Source organism: Salvia splendens, chromosome 17 (genome assembly GCF_004379255.2).
Source record: "Salvia splendens isolate huo1 chromosome 17, SspV2, whole genome shotgun sequence".
NCBI classification, from domain to species: domain Eukaryota; kingdom Viridiplantae; phylum Streptophyta; class Magnoliopsida; order Lamiales; family Lamiaceae; genus Salvia; species Salvia splendens.
This window is the reverse complement of record NC_056048.1, coordinates 2,202,870-2,210,530: the sequence shown is the minus strand read 5'-3', so window position 1 is coordinate 2,210,530 and position 7,661 is coordinate 2,202,870. Positions and strand designations below refer to the sequence as shown.

The 7,661-nt window shown below is 40.4% G+C and overlaps 1 pseudogene; it reads left to right on the top strand.

Annotated features, from left to right (window-relative positions):
• Positions 1-2,383: 2,383 nt before the first annotated feature.
• On the top strand, positions 2,384-7,362 carry LOC121774054 (annotated as a pseudogene).
• The last annotated feature ends 299 nt before the right edge of the window (positions 7,363-7,661 follow it).

Here is a 7,661-nt window from a genome sequence, read left to right as displayed (position 1 = left end):
AAAAGCAATAAAAGAAAGATCTTGTTATTTCTTCAACAATTTCTGATATCTAGTGGACCTAAAAGTAGGATTCGTAATGAACTCAAAAAAATTGTATTAAGGAAAAATTAACACAAAAATCCGCATGGTGGGGACGTCCTATTAGAATATTGTTAATTTTATTAGATGTATTGTGTTATAGAATATAGCACAAAAATCCGCATTGTGGTGCCCTTTAGACCATCCACTACGCGTCTCGCCGGCGTCTCGCGTCTCGTCCCGGCGAGACGGGACGCCGGCGCGACGCGTTGCAGCCTCCATCTTGTCCCGTCTCGTCCCGCGTCTCGTCCCGGCGAGCCACGAGACGGGCTGTCTCGCCACGCGCCGAGGCGACGTGGACCAACCCGGCGTCGTGCGTGACGCCCACTCCCCGGCCCGCGAGTGGGCGTCGTCACGTGCTGACGCAATAAATATTTTTTTAAAAAAAAATCGAATTTAAATAAATAAAAAAAATTGTAACGGTAATAATACCGTTTTTTTGTTTTTTTAATAATTTTTTTGATTTTTTATTAATTTTTTTACTCTATAAATACTCCTAAACTCATCCTCATTTCACACACAACTACACATCTATTCTTCCTATCATCTAAATTTTCTCTCAAATTTTCATAAACCAACTCAAGATGTCAGGCGACGGCGACGGCAACTACGGCAGTTCCGGCTCCGGCGGGTGGGATCTCAACGCGTTCGGCGATTGGGAGACCATGATCAACACATTGGGCGGTTCGTCAACCCCTGGGACTCAGGGTTCGGCGACGCCGGGGGGGTACCAACCACCCAATTTTGACCTTGATGCATATGTCCGTCCCTCCGCCACGCGGTATTCGCAGGGATTATCCCAGATCCGGGAGGATTTTCCCGGTGGCACTGGCGGTGGAGGTGGCCGAGGCGGTGGAGGTGGCACTGGCGGTGGAGGTGGCCGAGACGGTGGAGGTGGCACTGGCGGTGTACAACCCCGGGCGGGCGAGGACGAGGAGGAAGAAGAAGAGGAGGATCTTGGCCGGCATCCGTACAACAACTTCGAAACGATGGCGGTGTACAACGCCTGGATCACAGTTTCGTACGATCCCATCGTCGGGAATCAACAAACCCGAAAGTGTTTCTGGGAAAAGGTCTGCGAGGTCTACCACCAGATAAAGCCGAAAGGCTCCCGCAAGCGCAAAGTTAAAATGCTCCGCTCTCACTTTGACCGAGTCGACCGACAGATCAAAAAATTCTGCGGCATCTACTCGACTGAAGAGGCGCGCTACCAAAGCGGCGGGACGGCCACCGACATTTTGACATCCGCTTTGCGCGCCTACTACCAGGACGAGGGTCATCAATTCAGATTTGTTGATGTTTGGCAGGCCGTCAAGGACGAGGAACGGTGGGCCGGAGGTTTCCGCTCCAGCTCGGGCTCAACCTCGAAGCGCACGAAGCATACGGCGAGTGGCCAATACTCGTCTGGTGGTGCGTCTGGTGGTGACACCGATGGCATCAGCCAACCTGAGGCTGAATCCCGGGAGTTTGCGGGTACGGTCGGCGATGCTGGAGGATCCGCGCGTGGGCGCCGTCGGCCGCAAGGGATGAAGGCGGCGAAAGCGGCTAGAGCAAGGAAGGGCCGAGGCGAATCAAGCCAGCCTGCCTCGGGCTCGCGGGGAGGCTCGGATACACTTATGGTGGCGTACATGACCGCCACAATGGCGGACACTTCCCACTTCTCGTACGCCCAATTCACGGCCTGGTGGAACGGAATTGTTGCTATGGCAGCACAACTTGACCTTCTGACACCCCCTAAACCTCGACCGCCTCCAGAGGATGATTCGCCGGCGGAGTAGTTATTTTTTTATTTTGTGTATTTTTTTATTTTGTGTGTTTATTTAGTTTGTGAGTGTGGTTTTTAATAAAGTGTGTTTGTTTAAATTGAATTGGGTAGAAAAAAAAATTCTAAATGAAATTGAATGAATAGTAATTAAGGGACGGTATAGAGACGGTTAAGAGACGGAGCGTTGCAGGTTCCGTCCCTTAGTTAAGGGATGGAGGAAAAAAAGGACAGTGGGACCCTCAAATAGTGCTCAAATAGTAGTTAAGAGACGGTTTCAAGGACGGTATAGAGACAGCGTAGTGGATGGCCTTAGATGTTTGGAAACGATACTAGTGTGTGGTCCGCACCATGCGAACACGACAAAAATTAATAGCTAATGGTTTGTATTTCAATGGTCATAATTTTTCATCACCTTGTGGAAATTGGTAGTGATGATAAAGCAAATCTGTCCAAAAAGATGGAAATTACTATGGCATTTCAGCTGATTAGAATATTCAAAAAGAAAAAACTAAATTATTGGATCCTCTCTTTATAATTAGGGTTTTCAACTCCCTAACATTCATTGAGAAGAATCCAACCTTCTTCACTCTACAATAGTTTCTCTGCAAAAACCGATCTTCTCTCTTTCTCTCTTCAAGGCAGTTGTTTCTCATCCTTTTCTTTAGGTGCATTAATTGTTAATTAATTATTTTGTGATAAATAGAACTAATTTATGTATTTGTTTTGTGTAGCCTGCATAATATTCCATGGGGATTTTTGTCTCAAAAATACTGGGAAGACAACATGAGGGGATAAATCTGAATGAAAATGGCTATTCCTCATCTCATGGTAAGTGTTTTTTTTAACATGAAATTAATGGAATAACTCTAATAGTAATTAAGTGCTTTTTCTCACATGAAATTAAGGGGAAATTGTAGGTTTTTTAAGAGAAAAATATTAATTAAGACGTTTATCTAAAAATACGTTGATTAGTCATAAAACAAATTAATTTATTTTTAAAAGTAAAATGGAAAAATTGAACTAGTAAACTAAATAGGAAAAGTGATAATACATCGACCGTAAAGAATTTGTCATTAAAGTACATGACACAAATAAAAAAATACTATATCTCGACATGTTGGGGTGGAATTGTTAGTTATGTGTGGACTGGAGACTTAGGTCAATAGACATTTTGAAATTATTCTGTTTGCTGAAAATTCGAGATATAGATAGGATATTATTCAAGTGTTTTCCAGCTATAGTTGGTCAAGAAATTTATGAGACGTATATTTGTAGAACTGCGCCAAAGAATTTCATTTATAAATCTTTGATAAATCGAGCATAACTTGGTCGAGTGTGTCGATCTCTCTAATCTTTCATTAGTTATTTTTAGTGGACTTTATAAAACAAAAACGAGCAAAATTACATTTGTATATGTAAAAATAAAACAAAAATACAAAATACTAGCTAGTACTATACTCTAATATAATATATACTGCATTTGTCTCATTCAAGATGTTCCAACCAATGTGTGATATCCTCATTAAAATATTCCCTCTGTCCCAAGTTACTTAAGTTGCATTCCATGTTGGGTAATCTCAAGTTACTTGAGTCATTTCTCTTTTTGGCTAAAACAAAACATTTAATCATACATACTTTATTCTTTCTTTGGCTTTACTCTCTCTCATATCTCTCACTTTATTTTCTCGTATACTTTATTTTACTTTATTTAACTAACTCACTAAGCACAACTTTCTTAAATCTCGTGTCGAAAAGAAACACTTCAAGTAACGTGGGATTAAGGGAGTATTCATCAAAAAAATCCCTACTTTATCACATTCAACAACTCTGCCTAAAGGAATCTGTCGATAAGAAAGTAGTACTCCCTCCGTCCCCCATTAATTGTCCATTTTGGTTCCGGCACAGGTTTTAAGAAATGTAAAGGAAAGTGGGTTGAAAAGGTCAGTGAATATGGGTCACACTTTTGTATATTAGTTTTATAATAAAATATGAGTGAAATGAGTTGGTGGAATGTCAGACTTATTTACTATTTATAGTAAAAAAAGGTGAAAGCGGACAATTAATAGGGGTGGATGAAAATGGCAAAAGTGGACAATTAATAGGGGTGGATGAAAATGGCAAAAGTGGACAATTAATAGGGGACAGGGGGAGTAATTATCTTAAATGGGACGAAAGGAGAATTTTTAAATAATTAGTTTAGCGATCTTAGAGTTGTGTCTTGGTCTGTGTTGAGACCGTCCCTCATGGTGCGGTTGGGGCCTGACCCAGACCCTACCCCTTTAGAAAAATAATTAATTCATCAACATTAACATTTTTATAAAATTTATTGTCAAATTTTCATTGAGAATTTCTGAAAGAATAACTGTCAATTTTATTTATAGTAAATATTATTATAAAAAATGACTGAGTTTAATTAAATTTAAAATTCCAGCAAGGTCTTTTAAATCAAGCAATCTAACGAATCATTCTCAAACATTCGAGCAGGTGAAAGAAGAGATACCGTCGCACTAAAGGGATGCTGCTTGGGTGCTTTTAAACACAAACAGAAACTTGATCAGAACCGCCATAACTGACGGAGGTGAAATCGCACTGCACGTAGCTGCAGTCGAAGGCGGCCATGAAATGTTTGTCTCAAAATTATTGGAAAATATCGAAATAGATGACGTGGAAACTCAGAACCTGAAAGGGTATGCTTTGCTGCAGCTGCTGGACACACTAAAATTGCTGAAATTATGTTACAAAAACACCCTAATTTGGCAAATATTAAGGGTGAAAATGGTGTTTGGCCGCTCTATATGGCTGCATTGCTGGGATTCGGTGAAATGGCCAACCTTCTCTACTTGAATTCGAATATCGGATCATGGACCACACTAGAGAAGGCCAACATGCTGACTTCAGCAATTGACTCTGAGTTGTACGGTAAGGTTGTCTTAATTGCATTCTATTACAACATCTTATGATGTGTGAATTAATTAGAATTAGGTATGAAGATGGTGAGAGAAGATAAAACAATGGTTGTGGCGCGAGACACCATTGCATGTGCTTGCACGGAGTCCATCTGCATTTTCTTGTGACAACAGCCCAGGATTTTGGAACAGGATTGCAATAAATGGTTAGTATTTATGTACTATATCTTGTTTTCTTTCTTTTGGTTGTATATATATGATTTATAATTTTTTTCAACTTAATGACAAGGGTTTAATTACATTACTTGATATATTTAGTACTACCATGTATGAAGAAGTCAGCGATTGACGACATAAATGCAAGGTGTAATGCCAAAAGATTAATGAATTGTTTGTGGGATGCTGTTGAATTGTGTAAAGAAGATATTGAAATAGCAGGAGCTGTTGAGCCAGCACATGTTGAAGCAACCGTAGTTGTTGGGTCACCAACAACTCAAGCTGAGTCAACAAGTGCATGCTGAAATAGTGGAAATTGAAGTAGTGGGAGTTGTTGAGTCGGCAGATGAAGCTAGCTAGGGTTATGGATTCTTCGACATTATTTTTTATAGCAGCAGATGCGGGAAATTAGGGATGTCAATCGGGCCAGCCCACCGGGTTTCGGGCCAACCCTATTCGGGTTGCGGGTCAATCGGGTGCGGGCTAATCGGGTCGTGATTTTTGCGGGTTATAAAAGTTCAACCCTAACCCTAAAAGCTCGGGTTTCGGGCTAGCCCATCGGGTTAATCGGGTTGCTACCGATAAAATTAACATGCGGTCAATCCAATAAATGATAGTGAAAATTAGTTATATTTATAAAATGTAAAATATTTAATTATGATAAATTTGAGATATATGCTTAAACTCAAACATAAACATGATCAAATACTAATATTTGAGATTTATGCAAAATAAAACATACACATCAAGAAATTTTAAAGCATGTTTCGAAATTTAAATATATTTTTTAGTGAATTTGAAGTTTGTAATTCATTTATCTATTATTATATTAATAAAAACTTAATATATAATTTATGTATTTAATATATAAAATGGAAAGTTATTTTTTTAGTAATCTATATTATAAAATAACCAATGAAGTGTCGAATTAGAGTCAAACAAATAGAACAATAGAAATTTTATCGGGTTTCCGGGCCAGCCCATCGGGTTTTCGGGTCTGGCCCTAACGGGTTGCAGGTTAATCGGGTGCGGGCTAATCGGGCTGTAATTTTATCGGGCTGGAAATTTTCAGCCCTAACCCTATAAATTTGGCGGGCTATTCGGGCCAACCCACGGGTTGCGGGCTAAATTGACATCCCTACGGGAAATGATGAATTCTTGGTGGAATTATTCAAAAACGACCATAATTTATTGTACAAAGTAAACGGGAAAACACATAGCATATTTCATGTTGCGGTTTTACATCGCTACGTCAATTTGATGTATGAGTTGGGTGGTACCAAAGATTTGATAGCAACATACATAGATAGATGAGGAAGGTAACAACATACGCCAAAATTGCCTCCTCAAAATCAGCTCGACAACATTCTGTTATATACTACTGTATGAAATAGTAGATCGAAGTTAGAATTGAATTTTACGTGAGACAGTGTATATATGCATGAACATAAAAATTTGTAGACTATAACAATACTCAACTGAAATACGTGTCTAATGATGATTATAGCCCTATTATTTTGCCTCTTAGACTTTATAAATCTCCTACTAGGGTAGTGGTAAAATGCAAACTCTATATATTATACAAACTCCAAACTTTTCAACACACTGTCAACACACTGTAAAATTTCAAGATTTTGATGTCAACACAATGTCAATGCAACGTCAACACGGTGTCAACCGTTGACACTGTGTTGAAATATTTTCTAACGGTCTAGATCATAGTTTGGAGTATGTACATGATGTTTTGATTTTATATCATAAGATACGAGATGTAACATGAAAATATAATCATCGAGAAATTTTCAGGCGGTTGAGAAGCTTGTACAGCCCGCATTTAGACACAAGAAGAACAAGGAAGGGCAAACGCCTCGCGAACTATTCGTAGTGGAGCACAAAGACCTCTGTGCGGAAGGGGAGAAATACATGAAGCAAACCGCGAAATCGTGTATGGTGGTGGCGGTGTTGATCGCAACGGTGGTGTTCACGACGGCCTTCACCGTCCCAGGCGGCTACAACGGTCGTGGCGCCCCTATCCTCGAGAGCCAGAGGATGTTCATGCTCTTCCCGGTGTCAGAGGCTGTGGCGACGCTATCCTCGCTCACCTCGATGCTCATGTTCCTCTCGATCCTCACATCCCGCTACTCCGACGAGGACTTCCTCATGGCGCTGCCGGTTTGGATGGTGGTCGGCTTGTTGACGCTCTTCTTCTCCAATGATGGTGGCGTTCTGCTCGTGCTTGCTGTTCTTCGAGCATGGGCGGGCGGCGGCAGCACTGCTCTTGGTTTTCTTTGGGGCCGTGCCGTTGATGTTTGTGGTGTTGAAGTATCGTCTCTTGAGGACTATACTGCGTTGTAATTAAAAGCACTTGGTTATGTCATATTGTAATGTATTAGTGAAACCGGTTGTAATGTAAATCTACTTGGGATGCAACATGTACCAGGGTATAATGGGGGTGGGCATAAAGCCCTTAATAAAATTAATTTTTAATCTTTTTTCTTTTGTAAATTTTTAAAATTTATCTAAATTTAATGCAAATTATCATGTAAAAGCCCCTATAAATAATCTAAAACACCCAAAAATATATTTTACAACATATTTTAGAAATCACAGCCCTTATCGTTATTTATTTCTGCGTCCGCCCCTGAGATGTACCGTACAACCGGTTGCATCCTAGGAATTCGCTCGGGATGCAGGAT